Here is a 17,020-nt window from a genome sequence, read left to right on the forward strand (position 1 = left end):
AGAGATGCTTGGAATGACTTGTATGAACTTAAGCAAAACCCGTAGAAAAGGTAGATAATGATCACAATAAGATAAAGGAAACAACTCTAAAGGTTCAATGGAATTCTGATCAATGCATTAACCAAATATAGATTTAGAGTACTGAATGAAGTTGAAGATATGGCAGAATACAAGAACAGGATGCATTGTCAGAAAAAAATGTGGATCTATTTTGTTTTATTCTACTTCTTGGTTTCTAAGGTGTGGGTAAATTTGTGAGAGTGGTGCTCATTCCAGAGTGACATCATTTTTTTCATACAACATCAATAAACTTTTTTTAATGAGTGAATTAGGAGATACAGAAACAATAGCAGAGTTATAGAAAGCAGTTTGACTAAACTACCCTTCCATTAGCCCCCAAATAGATTTAGAAAATGCACAAGTTGAAATAGTTGTGGGGAAATAATTTTTAAAAAGTCACAATGAGTCATTTGTCCTTTCCGAGGTAGAATAAGGAGATAGATAGGTTTGTGGATTCTGAGTACAGATTTGGACCATGAGCACTCCAGTGCCCATGGAGAGGCTATACCAGGGCCAGAGGAAGTATCAGATGTATACCTAGACAACCTGAGACCCATACTAGGGTACTGCAACTGGAAGAGCTGCCAATTGGCAGCTCTGTTGCCCTCCACCCGGTTCTGGATCACAGATCCTGGGCCTTGTACTGAGAAAGGAGGAAGTTCAGAACCTAGTAGCAGAAGCATTGAGACTCAGACTCCAAAGAAAGAGCACATTCTCATTTCCGGTATCTTGCCCATCCTGCAGAGAAATTACCAAAGGGGGAATCTCGGGACAAAAGCTTTTCAGCTGACTGGTAAGGGAATGAGTGCAACATCACTCCATATTTGCTTATACCCAAAACTAGGTCAGAAATTCACAGAACTCAGATCAAAGTGGCAACACTCATATTTTGCCCGGGATCAGACCCCTTTGGGAGAACTGAAATCTTGAAAGTTCACAGATGGTCTCTGAGATCCTGTAATAACAACATTCAATACACCAAGAGAAAGCAGTATGACACCTTCCTCCCAAAGTGCTGCAGAACCTAGACAAGATGAAATCCAAAGACAAGAAATAAGCTGGAACAACCAAAAAAGAATCCAACCAGAAAGAGTTATTATGTTGAAAGGGAAGAAAAGCAAGACTTCAATATATCCATAAACAAAATCACTGAAAAAACATAGCTTGGTCAAAAATTCAACTAGAAGAGATGAAGCAAGAGGTTTAAAACAAGGTATTTATTATTTTTTTTGTTTATCCCTGTAAATTACAGTAATTGAGTAAAATTTTTTTTAAAAAAATGAGTTATGGAAGAATGAATTGCAAAGGGAATTAACAGTTTGACATGAGGTAACCAACCATCAAATTCCCTGAAAATTATAAAGGACCAAAAAAAGAAAGAAAAAAAATAAAAAAAAACTAGAAATATTGAAAAAAAAAGATATCTCAATGCAAAAACAAGTGACCTGGAAAACATTGAGGAGACAAATATTAAGAATCATAGGCATCTAGATGGCATAATGGGGCCAAAAGTTAGAAAGACCTGAGTTCAAATCTGGCCATAGACATTTGCTAGCTATGTGAACTTGGGAAAGTTATTTAAACAATGTCTTCCTCAGTTTCCTTAACTGTAAAGTAGGGATAATAATAGCACCTAACTTCCAGGGTTGTTGTGAGGATGAGATGAGATAGTATTTTGAAAAGATTTAGCAAAGTACATGGCTTAATACATGCACTAAATGTAGGCACTAAATACATGATATTTTTGTTGCTGTCAATAATAATTGTTATTATCGTTATAATCATTATTACCTGATCATGACCACAAAAAGATCCTATACATCCTATTTCCATAAGTCTTTTTTAGTATCAATAATATAATTTATTTTTTCCTTTTTTCACATTTAGTAGTATTTTATTTTTTCCCAATTACTGTAAAATTAGTTTTCAACACTCATTTTCATAAGATTTTGAGTTCCACATTTTTCTCTTTCCTTCCCTTCTCTCTCTGCTTCTCTAGACAGCAAGCAATCTGATATAGGCTATACATTTACAATCACTTCAAGCATATTTCCACATTACTCATGTTGTGAAAAAAGAATCAGAACAAAAGGGAAAAACTAAAAAAACAACAAAAAAATTAAAAAGTGAGAATAGTATGCTTTGATTTGCACCCAGACTCCACAGTTCTTTCCCTGGATGTGGACAGCATTTTTCATCCTAACTGTCTGGGAATAGTCTTGGAACATCATATTGCTGAGAAGACCTAAGTCTCTCGTAGTTTGAAGGTCCCATTTTTCATTGAATGTCCATCTTTCCCCCTGAAAGATTATGCTCATTTTTGCTGGGTAGTTGATTCTTAGTTGTAATCTAAGCTTCTTTGCCCTCTGGAATATCATATTCCAAGCCCTGTAATCCTTTAAAGCTGCTGAGTACTGGGTCAGCTAGATGGTAGAATAAGTAGAGCACCAGCCCTGGAGTCAGGAGGACCTGAGTTCAAATGTGACCTCAGACAATTGACACACTTACTAGCTGTGTGACCTTGGGCAAGTCACTTAACCCGAGTTGCCTTGCCTTCCTCCCTCTAAAAAAAGCTGCTAAGTCTTGTATTATACTGGCTGTGGCTCCACAATATTTGAATTGTTTCTTTCTGGCTGTTCGTACTATTTTCTCCGTGACCTGATAATTCTTCAGTTTGGCTACAATATTCCTGGGAGTTTTCATTTTGGGATCCCTTTCAGGAAGTGATAGGTAGATTCTTTCAATTCCTATTTTAGCCTCTGGTTCTAGGATATCAGGACAGTTTTCCTTGATATTTTCTTGAAAGATGCTGCCCAGTCTCTTTTTTTGATCATTGCTTTCAAGTAGTCCAATAATTCTTAAATTATATTTCCTGGATCTATTTTCCAGGTCAGTTATTTTTCCAATCAGATATTCCATGTTTTCTTCTATTTTTTCACTCTTTAGATTTTGTTTGACTGATTCTTGATGTCTCATAGAGTCATTAGCTTCCACTTGCCCAATTCTAATTTCTGAGAATTTTTTTTTGTTTAGCTATTATACCTCTTTTTTCATTTGGCAAATTCTGCTTTTAAAGGAGTTATTTTATTCATTGAATTTTTTATTTTCAATTTGACCAATTATATTTTTCAAGTTGTTTTCCTTCAATCAATTTTTGTGCTTCCTTTTCCAAGCTGTTGACTCTTTCTTCTTACTTCTCCCGTATATCTCTCATTTCTTTTCCCAATTTTTCTTCTATATCTCTTACTTGATTTTAAAGATCTTTTTTTGAACTCTTCCAAGAGGACTGTTTGAGAGTTGGACCAATTCATATTCCTCTTTGAGGCTTCATATATAGGCATTTTCACATTGTTGTTCTCCTCTGAGTTATTTTTTTTATCTTCCTTGTCACCATAGTAGCTTTCTATGATCAGAGCTCTTTTTTCATTTTTTAAAAAGTTGAGCTTTGCTCCCGGGGTACAGGGGTCACTATCCCAATCTTTTTCTGCTAAGGGCCAGGGCCCTGGTCATTGGCTTTCTGTTCAGGACCTCAGGTGCTTGCAGCTTGCTCACTGCACTGGGGTGACCAAGCCTAGTCATGCCTATTGTGCCAGGGTTCCAGGGCTAGCAATTTGCCTTCTGAGCTGGGGCTAGAGGCCTCACAGCTGGCCTACTGCACCACTGACCTTCCAAGCCATGACCTAGGGGCCTTGACTGCTTCTCTGTGCTGTGGCTAAGAGCCTCATGCTGCCTTCCCTGGACACTAACTGTGCTGGGCTAAGGTTCCCTTTCATGTAAGTGAGACAGACCTTTCCTGAAGTCCTTCTAAGTTATCTTAAGCTGGGAAATTGTTTCACTCCATCATTTTGAGGGTTCTGTCACTCCAAAGTCTGTTTAGGGGTTAAATTTAACATGGTTTCCAAGGAAAACTGGGAAGAGCTCAGATAATTTCCTGGCTTCTCTCTGCCATCTTTGGACATCCCATGTTTGAAAAGAAGTTTGGAGGAAATGTGTCTTCTACTCTCTCTCTTTGGTGCTATGATGATTTTTTGTAATTTTGGAACACTAACTTTTGATTACTTTGTGGTTGTCTTTTTGATTCACATTGTAGTAGTAATTGGGCATATTGTTTTCTTGGCTCTTTCCACTACATCAGACTGTATAAATCTTTCCATACTTCTTTGTATTCATCATTTCTTGAAGCACACTAATATCACATGATATTCTTGAGAGATAATTCATTTATCCATAATATCCAAGAAATAACTAATTATGGCCAATTTTTTTTTACCAGGAAGATAAGAATTTTCAACATTAAGAAAACTATGACCAATATATTAAAAACAAAAACATCTCAAACCACATGATTATATCAAAATATACAGAAAAAAGCCTTTGACAAAGTATAACACAAAGTATTGCATACAGGGACCCTGATGTTTTTAATATCATAAAAAATTATCCATTTTTATTTTTTCAGTGTTATTAATTTTTTTTTAGTTTTCAACATTCGCTTCCACAAAATTTTGAGTTCTAAATTTTCTACCCATCTCTCCCTTCCCCCCACCCCAAGAAGGCATGCATTCTGATTACCCTTTCCCCCAGTCTGCCCTCATTCCTATCACACCCCACCCCTTTTATCCCCTTACCTTCTTTTTTTTCCTGTGGGAAAAAAATTATGTATCTAAAAAACAAAAGTAAGCATATGTCTAATGTGAATAAATTAAGATCAGAAAAACATAAAGAGGTCTAATCTCCTTGCTTCATTTTATATAGATCTAAAAATACTAGTAATAGTATAAGACAAGAGAAGGAAACTAAAAGTCCAAAAATAGGCAAAGAAGAGATAAAACTATCCATATTTTCTGGTGACATGATATTTGACCTAGAAAATTCTGGGTGGAATAGCAATGATATGAATTGAGGCAACAGGGGCAGCAAAGTTGAAGGCTATAAAATAAGCCTTGGAAAATCATTAACTTTTCTATAGCAATAATTATAAAATCCTGAAGCCAAATATGGAACAAATTCCATTTAAAACTACCACAAAACATATAGTTCTTTTTAGCAAAGAAAAGAATAAATGTTTTTACAAATTCAATTTTAAAGAAATTAAAGAAATAAAGAAATTAAATAACTGGAGGATTATTCAGTGTTCATGGCTAGACCATGTCATTACAATAAAAATGGCAGTACCACTAAATTTAGTTCATAGCTTTTATACTACATATTTCTGCCTTTAGGTTTTCATGTATTATCAAATTGTTCATTTTTTGTTTTGTTGACTTTATTTTCTTTTTTTAAAAAATCCAATTGGCTACTATTTTAGTTTTTAAAAGGAATATTCATTTTATTTATTCTCTCATTTTCTACTTAATTAAGCTATGTTTTTAGGATTTTTTTCCCCTGAGGACTGCTTTAGCTGCATTCCACAAGATTTTATATGGTGTTTCATGAAGTTTTCTTTCACATAATTGTTAATAGTTTATATGTTTTCTTCTTTGATTTGTCATTGTTGAGGATTTTATTATGAACTTTCCATTTAGGTCTGTGTCTTTTGTTTGTGCTTCTTGAGCTGATTAATGTTTTTATTGGGTTATGGTCTATAATGGATGTGTTTACAATGTCTGTCTTTTTACATTTATTTGTAACATATATAAGCCCTAAATACCTGGTCATTTAAAAAAATTTCATGTGATGCTGACAAATATGTATATTTTTAAATGTTCTATTTAGAAGATAGTATAAATCTTTTATCTCTATTGTCTCCTGTAATTTTTGCAGGTATGTATTTTATTTTCTTTCATTTATCTCCCTAGTAAATTTGTCAAAAGCTGAGACAGGGACATTCAAGTTTCCTACAACTATTGTGTTGCTTTTTATGTCTTCACGTAATTCTTTTAATTTTTACTTTGTGAATTTAGATCTTATGGCATTTGGAGTATATATATATATATATATATTTGATATTGATATCACTTTGTTGTTTATGATTCTTTTCAGAATAATTTAATGTTTATATCCATTTTTATTGCGAATTTCTGCTTTTGCTTTTTCTCATAGTATGATGACAACTCCTGCCTTTTAAAAATCATCCAATCTAGAGTAAATTGTGTTCTAGCCTCTAATGTTTTTGTATATCTGTATGTTACATGTGACTCATAATGAAAAGCTTTTGAAATGTTGTTTTTGTGATCTATCCTATAAATCTTTCATTTTGATTGTTTTGGAGACACTTGCCATAGTACATTCAACTGATTTTGTTTCTATTCTGCTAATTCTTTCTGTTGTTCAGAGTATAAATTGGGCCATATGTTCCCTTTTAATTTCTTTCAAGATTCTCATTTCTTTCAAAGTTCTCATGGACATTTTATTATTGTTCCATGCTTTCTTGTGAACACATGGGATCCTGTGTTTCATCAGGTGTTGGTTATGTCTGCTTTGCAATATTTATTTAAAGACATTTGAAATTATTTAGATGTTTTGGTATCCATCTTAACTTCTGGTTTAATGTATCCTCTCAAGATTATCTGCATGAGCCCAAAGTTTTTGACTGAGTTTTCTTTGTCATTTTAATCTTTGGTAGTTTTAAACTTATTTCCCTCTTGTATTCCCTTGCTGCTTACTTTGTGATAATCTTGATCTTGTCATCACTCAAAAATGGACCACTACCTGGTTGAGGAATTCTTAAATCCCCTTATCTGATCTATCTAATCTATTGGATTTCAGGGGAAAATAAGTCTAAGTCACTCAGGTACCTTATGCCACTCTCTTTTCCTTAATCCCTGTCTCAGAGGATGAAGTGGCCTTACTTTTTACTAAGACTAACCCCTCTTCTTATTCAAGTGATGCCATCCCATCCCATTTGCTGCAACAGGTGGCTCTCTCAGTCATCCCTACTCTCACTTATTTTTAATATCTCCTCTACTGACTCATTTCTTACTTCTTACAAACATGCCTATGATTCCCCTATCCTGGAAAAAAAAACAGCACCTTACTTTGTCCTTCATTCCTGCTATTGTCCTATTTCTCTTCTGGCCTTTGTAGCTAAACTCCTCAAAAAGACCCTCTACAATAAATACCTCCATTTTCTCTCTACTTACTCTGTTATGTTCTTACACTCTGGTTTCTGACTGTATCATTCCACCAAAGCTGCTCTCTCCAAAGTTACTAATGATCTCTTAGTTGCCAAATCCAATGACATTTTAAAATCCTCATTCTCCTTGATTTCTCTAGAGTCTTTGGCACCATTGATCACTCTATCGTCCTTGATGGTCTCTTCATCCAGGGTTTTCAGGACACCATTCTCTTCTGGTTCTATCCCTACCTATCTGACTGCTCCTTCTCTGTTTCCTTTATTAGATTCTCTTTCAAATAACTCCCTCCAACTATAGATAGTTCTGTCTTGGACCCTCTTATCTTCCTCTATACTGCTTCACTTGGTAATCTTATCAGCTCCCATAGATTTCATTACTATCTCCTTACTGACCATTCTCAAATCTACCTCTCTTGTACCAATCTCCCTGCTGACCTCTGATCTTACATCTCCATTTACTTTCAGACATTTCAAAGTGGATGTCCAGCAGATGTCTTAAACTCAATCTGTCCAAAACAGAACTCATTATCTTTCCTCCTAAACCCTCCCCACCTCCTACCTTTCCTATTACTGAAGAGGACAATGCCATCATCTCAGTCTCTCTGGCTTGCAACCTAGGAGTTATCTTGCGTTCCTCATTATCTCTCATTCTCTATAACCAAGCTGTTGCCAAGTCTTGCTTATTTCACCTTTCCAACATGTCTTGAATGTGTTTGCTTCTCTCCTCTGATGCTGTTACCACTCTAGTCCAGGCCTTCATCACCTCACACTTTATTACTACACTAGCACAGCAGTGGGTCTACATGCCTCAAGTCTCTCCCCATTCCAATCTATCCTTGATTCAGTCACTAAAGTGATTTTCCTAAATTGCAGGTCTGATCATATCACACACACACACACACACACACACACACACACACACACACACACACATCTAAAAAAAATCTAATGGTTCCTTATTGCCTTTAGGGTCAAATAGAAAATACTCTATTTGGCATTCAAAGTCTTTCATAACTTAGTCCCCTCTAGAGGGGAGAGAATTTGGAACTCAAAGTTTTAAAAGCAGATGCTCAAAAAAAGTTGTTTTTGCATGCAACTGAGAAATAAGATATATAGGGAATGGGATATAGAAATCTATACTGCCCTACAAGAAGGTAAGGGGTAGGGGATTGGGGGGAGTGGGGTGACAGAAGGGAGGTCTAACTGGGGAATGGGGCAATCACAATATATGCCATCTTGGAGTGGGGGGAGGGTAGAAATGGGGAGAAAATTTGTAACTTGAAATCTTGTGGAAATCAATGTTGAAAACTAAAACATTAAATAATAAAATAGTTGTTAAGAGAATAAAATAACTTAGTCCCCTCTTACTTAGCTTTACAATGTTTTTATACCTTATTCTCCAACAAATACTCTTTCATTCAATGATATGAACCTCCTGGGCTTTACAACAAATAAAACGCTTCATCTCTCAGCTCTGGGAATTTCCTCTCAATGTTGCTTATACCTGGAATTCTCTTCCTCCTCTGCTGATTGCTGACCTCCATGGCTTGTTTGAAGTACTAACTACAATATCACCTTCTACAAGAAGCCTTCCACAGCCCATGTGAATCCCAGTGCCTTCCCTCTGTTAATTATTTCCTATCTGCTTGAATGTTGTCTCCCACCTTAGAATGTAATCTCCTTTTGTGCAGCTGTCTTTTGCCTGTTTTTGTATCCCAGTGTTTAGCATAGTGCATAGAACATAGTAGGGTTTAATAAATGCATATTGACTAACTGTTCTCTGAACTTTACCTTCTGTCCCATCTCCCTTCATAAAAATCAATCCACTACTCTGGGAGAGGCATGTACCATCACAGACATGAGTTCGTAACAGCTTACATTTCTTAATTTTGCTGGCACTGTGATCTCTGTTCATTTTAGTCACATCTATAAAGGGACAAAGTTAAACTAGGAGATCTTTAAGGTTTTCCCAATCTTAAAATTCTGTGATTTTATGATATGACTACAGGAGCACAAGGGATGTCATTTGAGTTCTTGTGACCTTGTGTTTAAGGTTAGACTTCTATCCAAAAAGTGATGAAGAAATACCATGTCAAAATATTTGAAACTGACTTTGTTCTGTTTGAAGTGGTCAAAATGTTCAGAAAGGGGGAAAGCAATTGCTCTTTGAAGATCTCTTGAAAGATTGCTGGCCAATGAGATCCAGCTGAAAAGTGACAAAGCAGCAGAGGTTAGGAAATCCCATTTACCACAAAAATCTGTACTTGCTGGTAACACAACACATGGGGATGAATTAAGAGCTAGTAAGCACAGGGACAATGTGGAACAGGTGATACTTTAACAAAAGATAAGCTGATCACAGGAGGAAGACATATAACTCATTGCATCAGACTAAGAATCACAGAATGCCAAAGCTGGAAGAAATTCCAGAGATTAAGTATTAGAATTAGGGTTTGGTAGACATGAGTTTAAATCCTGCCTCAGGTACTTAAAGCTGTGTGATGCTAGGTAAGTCACTCTCTGAGCCTAGGTTTCTTCATATGTAAAATGGGCATAATAATATCTGCCTCATAGGGATATTATTAGGATAAAGTGAGATATAATATGTAACAGTTTGCAAACCTAGTAGCAATATATAAATATAATGTGTTATTATTGCTATTAACACAGCTCCCATAAAGCATATTGTAATCTTTAACTTCCTTGACTAGTGGTTGTCATATGAGGATTGAATACAGAGGGGATTTTATGATCTGACTGTAAAGAGAACTTCTAATTATGGATTACCAAACCATGCATTACCACCTCACACTCTCATTAGAGTCGACTCTAATGGGGTGGCAAATGGGAATTTCCCAGTCAGGCCAATGAAATGATCAAGTAGTTAAGAAAATGGGTTCAGGATTTTGTGAATCACTTAAATGAAAATCATTTATTTAAAAATATTTTTAAATATGCAGAGATAATCAGTTTGTTGGAGACCTGAGCAAGAGTAGTTCAAACCATCTAAGATATCTTCCACTTCATCTTGTGTAAAATAGTCTGCCTTTGAATCAACTGAGAGAAGAGAATTATGTTTCATTATCTGTTCTCTAGAAATTTTCATAATTAAGGATATTTTTACATTGGAAAATCCTATAAGTAAATAAAACCAGCTTCTTCAATATGTAAAATGTACATAATAATATGTTCCCTACCTGCCTATTCTAAGGTGATGAAAAAAATTTAGATAGTGAGTATCTAGGTGACTATGGTACTGAACTTTCATTTAGAAGATGTGGGTTCAGATCCTTCCTCAAATATGTTGAGACAAATTGTTTAACCCCTTTCAGCTTCAAATGGGCATACAATTTCTAGCACTTATGTTACAGCGTTGTTGTGAAGCACAAATGAGATACTCCTTATAAAAGGACATATAGAGTCAATTATTATTAAATAGTTTAATAGACCTAATTTTAGTATAAAAATGCCAAAGAATGTAGTTGGATTGGTGTAACTTTTGTCTTATGTTTCAATTATTCACATTTTTTAAAAGTTACAATTCAGAGTTCTATGTTGCTCTTCTAGTCATAGATATTCACTTTGTGGCAACTCCTTGAATTTTAAGCATAAGGCTTACTAGGAACCTTTGGGAACTTTTACCAGGTCTTGTGTCTTAAGGTCCTTTTGTTCACTGACAGTGACTAAAACTCTCATTAGATTTTCTTTTTGAGGCAATCAAAACGATATGTAATCCAACTTTATTCAAACTATAATCCTGAGACTGACTTCAATTTCTAGCAAAAATTCTAGAACATATTAATAAAGAGAATTTAAGTTCAACTTGAAAAAATCAAGCCAAGTAAAAAGTATTTATTATTATCTTGTGCCAGACACAGTGCTAAGAGCTGGGACTATAAATATAAGGAAAAAGATGGACTACTTCTGCTGTCTAGGACTTGAATCCTGATAGGGGAAAAATAAAAGGGTGTTGAAAAGCTTTGGAGGAGGATAAGGAAGGGATGAAAGTACTCAATGTGGGGCATTGTAGATAAAAGTGTGGAATTAAGAATGTAACCTGGAGAGGAATGAAAACATGTTTGGCCTGGGAATCTTCTTGAAATGGAGGTTCTGAGAAGAACCAGTCAGACAGATAGGTCACAGGGATAGAAGCTTCCTTCCAGCGTGTGAAGGCCAGGGATTGAATTAATGCTTAGAATGAAGAGGTTTCTATCCTATGGTAGAAAGAAAATGTGGTGTGTTGAGAGTGCACTGGGGATAAATGAAGGTGAAATTATTAATTTTATTTATTTAATATAATTTATTTAATTTATTTAATTTTATATTTAACATTAATTTATTTAATATGAATTATATATTATTATTTATTATATATAATTATATATTACTAATTTATTTAATATAATTTATAATTATAAAGAATTCTAAAAGAAATATAAAAATATAAAAAATAAAATTTAAAAATAAAAAAATTAAAAATAAAAAAAATTATAAAGGAAAAAATTATAAAGAAAGCCAATACTACGTCATCAAGAAAGATAAAGCCAGACTAATCTGCTGTCTAATTTGATAGATCAGGAGAATGATAAAGACATAATTTACCTAGATTTCATTGAAGTATCTTGTAAAATTTTACATTCTATTTTTGTGGAAACGATTTGATGTATTGATTCTTGGATGAATGACTTGAACCAAAGGATAGTTATTAATATTTTGATGGCAACTTGAAAAGAGATCTCCAATGGAGTGCCTTGGGAATCTGTGCACAGCTTTATGCTCTTTAAAATTTTTATGAAATACTTGGATAATGGCACAGATTTTTGTCAAAACTCACATGTGACATGAAGCTAACCACTGTGTGAGAGGATCAGATTTCAAAAATATCTTAGGCTGTGTGATGCCAATTAGTGATTAAAGATCTTTCCCACCTATTCAAGAGGCCTCAGGTGGGGACAGTTAAGGGAGGCTTGATTAGAAGTTTGTTTGTAGGCAGGCCTACACTCTTTACTTACTAGGAGTTAAACCCTAGGCCTACACTCTTTATTTACTACTGCCCCAGGCCTACACCCTTCAGCTGATTGGGCATGAAGTGTTTATGGGAAGGCCCCAGCAGGAGGGAAGTTTACAGAATGACTTGGTTCCTTGCTGTAATACTGTGTTATAATTTCCTGGTTGTTACATTGAGGTGGACTTACTGGTTTTGTAATACAATTACTCCTATGTCAAATTGGAGTTATCGGTCTTAGGGTTTGATCCTCTGGAGTCTAAATAAATGTTATATACTTCCTCTGCCTTCTACCTAGAGAATTTCTTATACTTTGTGATTCTGAACTATACAGGCATGTTTGTAGTCATCTTTGAGTCATCATTCTTGCCTTACTGATACAGGCTGACACATGAGGACCACTCAAATAAGATGAAATGTTATAAAGATAATTGAAAAGCTTTATGCTTTAGATTTTAAAAAATCAATTCCAAAAATACAAGATGGATGAATAAAATGGAATGAAATGAGTATTTATTAAGCACCTACTATTTTTAGACACTATGCTTAGTACTTTACATTTGATGTAGCTGTGTAGAAGTTTGTCTGAAAATGATTCTGGTATTTTAGTAAATTGTGCCATCTATAAGTCAGCAATGTGATATGGAAATAAGAAGAACTTTTTAAAATATGGAATCCATTGAGAGATATAATGTCTTAGAATAAGGAATAAGCTGTCTTCGTATTCTACCACCTTTGGAAGACAAACTTCAATTCCCAGCATCACATTTTGGAAAGGATATCTATAAGATGAAGAGAATGTCCAGGGGTCAAGCAAGATAATGATGCCATATAAGGATGCCGATGAATGCTAGCTGAAGTGCCTGAGAGATTATCCAGCTGGGAAAAGAGAAGACTTAAAGGGAAATACAAAAGTTATCTGTCCATTTTTGAGTGTAGTCATATGAAAGAGAGATTAAATCTGTCCTATTTGACCCTAGAATGCAGACGTAGGACCAATGTAAGGAAGTTGAAAACAAATCACAATATGGACTTGATATAAGGGGGTGAAAGATTCTAACATATAAAGTAACTTGAAAATGGAATAAATTTCCTCAGAAGAAAGTGACTTCTTCCATGTGAAGTTCAGGTATATTGAAGATGCATCTTTTTTGGGGGAGGGAGGGGAGAAGGGGTCTATCAATAGGACTATATACTTCTGAAATCACTTCCTAATTCTAAAATTCTGTCATACTAGAAAGTATAAATTTAATTTTGCTTTAACAAGTATGTGAAGTTTTTTTTCTTTTAAATACTTGTTTTGAAATAGTTACCAAACTGTGCTTGAACATTCCTGATAGACTATATCTTTTATGCTTTTATTTTTTGAATAAATCAGGCACCTAGAATCTATTATAAGGATAGATTTCTAAAAAGCCTTTGAGATCAAAAAAACACATTCTGAAAATACATAGTTTATAGAACACACAAAGGCTGTCTGATAAACTAAAAGTACAGCAGGAATTGTAGAGAGTAAAAGAAATATGAAAGGAAGAATAAGAGACAGTGGGCCAGACATTTGTGGAAGCCCCATTTTGTTCTAAAGCTGGCATCAGCTTCCTGGATAGTTTAAGTAGCTCTGCTTTCTGAAGATTGATGGCTACTCTGTGTTCTCAGCTGCTCAGAGAAATGGTGAGTTCCTTGGCAGAACTCCAACTGAAAGCAGCCAATTGGGGAGAACATATCTCAAAGATTTTTTCTTTGCCCTTTAATAACAAGACATGACAAGATTTTTGATTCTCCCCTGGAATTAAAGAGTTCCCAGTTAGTGGAAATATCAGATCCCAGATAGATCAATGACCTATCCCATCCATGAAACTAGGGTGCATACTTGTAAATATTTTCTCAAATCCTTTCATCTTGCCTCATATGTGAACAACATTATATTACTTGAATATTACTATTCAGTTTTACCCTTTCAGAGAAACTTTTGTTACAAAACAGATGTGTTACCTCTAAGGAGGGTCACATTTTGGTGACTCAAGCCCTAACATTCTTGCCACTTCTCCCAAATAGATTTAGGAAAACCACTGTAAACTCAATGGAACATCCATACATCAGCTCTCTCACTTGCAAGAAGGCTGTGTGTTGTTTTCTTTGAATATGTAAAATACTCTTTGTTTTTTCTCCACACAATGTGGAGATTATATAATTATATTGAAATTCATTTTAATTTAAACATTAGAGAAAACAGGCGAATATCCATAGTTCAGCATCACTCCATTTCTAGGTGTAAGTCCTTTTCTTTTTCCAGCTCTAAGATAGTTATTGAATACCATGCTGCCTTTTGGCTACAATCTTGTTACTAAGATATAATAGAATGAACAGTAGATTTAGGGTCCAAATGCCCTGGTTTCAAAGCCCAACTCTGCCACTTACTGCCTCTGTGAACTTAGGTAGACATTGCTAGGCCTCAATTCCTCATTAATAAATTGAGGAGATGGGACCAGATTACCTCTAAAGGCTTTTCAAGTTCTACATATGATTTTATCTTTTGAGGGGAGAAGGAGACACAGTGGGCTTATCTCAAAACAAAGTATGAGTTGAGCTACATGACCTTCAAGGTCTTCCCTGGCCCTGTGGTCACTTAAAGTCACTGAGCTTAGGTTTCCTCATCTGTGAAGTATCTGTATCATAGAGCTGCGTAAAGATCAAAAGAGATAATGTATTTAATAAATTTATAATCTGTAAAACTCTATATCAATGTCAACTATCATATTATTTTTTTACTTGACCTCTTTTGCCAATGAATAAGACTATTCTCTATTACCATCAATGCTTCTCCTTAGGATGTGTCTCTAGCCTTTGATCTCTCTACTGATTATGATTTGGTCCATCCTCATTACCACCAGGTCCATTTGTTTCAGCTTCTAGAGATCTGTTTAATTCATTGCACTAAATGAATAGCTCTAAATAATACTATCAATGAGTCTACATTACATGTGGGTGGGGAATAACACGGTTCTTGACAGATATATGCAAAATATGTAGGATCTTTGACTCAAAGGGCTAATTTTATGGGACTCTTTCCTCATCTGTAGAAACTGATTACTTGTTTGAAGGGTTGGTATAATTGGTGAGAACAAGAGGCAAGAGATATCATGGATTCTTCCGACTTCTATCTATCTTTAAGGGAGAGATAATCTATTTTAACCTCTCTTCTATCATGGAAGGGAGAGAAAGACTCTGGGAAAAAGTTGTATATAGAGGATCTGGCAGTCACTAACACATCCATTATCACCAGTTTGCTACTCTCTCTCTCTCTCTCTCTCTCTCTCTCACACACACACACACACACACACACACACACACACACACACACACTTACATCTCATTCCCAGGAGGAAAGATAGTTGTCAATCCTTTATTCTTGAGGAGGACCAATGACACCAAGAGCAGGATTCCTCGACTTGCAATTGATTTGGATTTGAGTGAGGCAGAGCTGCACCAACTAATCATTTTTACTCTCTCTTCCAGAGTCATTGGAGTCCAGTGTCAAGAAAAAGGTCAAGATATCTAGCTATAACCTATGATGCAGTGAGCAACCTTGGCCATTCTAAATTGAGGTTTTGCAGTGGGAAAGGTGCCTCACTCTATATTGTGTGGTATGTTTTTTCATATATATACTTCCTCTTATTTCTATTTTTCTATCAACTTGGATAAATGGGTTTATTTGCTATTTGCTTTGTACATTCATTGTGGAACTGGCATTTGCTGGGGAGGAAGTCAAGGTCTGAATATATAGAGTGGGGCCCTCTTTGCCCATTAAGGAATAGTGATCAGGAACACAGCTTTAACCTAATTTTTCTCCCTAGATTAACCATATTTAAAGGAGCAGATAGATTTAGTTCTACCCCAATTTCTCTCTCTCTGAGGAAACAAGAGTGGTCACTTTCTGGCTCCAAACCCTGACTTTCCTCTTGGTGGGGATCAAAGTCTTCCTTAGAGAAGGATGAGGGGAAGAGATAGAAGAAATATTTATTCTTGCTTACCTGTTGTCACATTTATAGACACATTTGGACATACATAACCTACATGAGCCAAAATAAAACAGCACACCCATACTGCCTGATGCATGCAGGTGCACACACATATATGTATATGTGTATATGTTTATGTATATGTATATACACATAATATTTTTAAAGGAACTAACATTTGGGGGATCATGAAAAGCTCCAAGTAGAAGGTGGTACTTTATCTGAGCCATGAAGAAAGCTGGACCTTCTAAGAGGCAAAGGTAAGGAGGGTAAAGGAGGAGAGACAATTTCAGAATGGAGAACACCAATGCAAATACACAGAAATAGCAAGTGTAGTTTTGTACATGCGGATTAATAAGATGAACAATTTGCCTGGACCACAGAGCGGGAGAAAAGGAGTAATGTTTAGTAAGGCTGGAAAAGTAGATTGGGGAATATTATGAAGATTTTTAAATGCCACAGCAGTTATGTTTGACCCTACAGATAACAGGGAGCCATAGGAGTTTGTTGAACTATGGGGGTGGGACAAAGTCAGACTTAGACTCTACACAAATTGTTTTGACAGGAGAAATTATTAGAGAGGGAAGAGACTAGAGGAAGGGAGCCCATTCAGGAGGCTTTTGCAATAGCTGAGAGGTGATGAGGTCCACTAAGCTATTCATCAACATCTTTTAAAACAAAAAGTTTGTTCTTATATTGATCTTTGTAATGTTAATGGGGGGAGGGGTGTAAGATCTTCCCCACCCATTCATGGGCCTCATGTGGAGCCCATTAAAGGAAGCTTGCTTCTAGGAAGCCTTGCACACCTTTTTTTAATAAGCTAAGTAGGCAATGAGTCCTGTTGTGATGCCTTCTGGCTCT

This window comes from Trichosurus vulpecula, chromosome 1 (assembly GCF_011100635.1).
Source record: "Trichosurus vulpecula isolate mTriVul1 chromosome 1, mTriVul1.pri, whole genome shotgun sequence".
NCBI lineage: Eukaryota > Metazoa > Chordata > Mammalia > Diprotodontia > Phalangeridae > Trichosurus > Trichosurus vulpecula.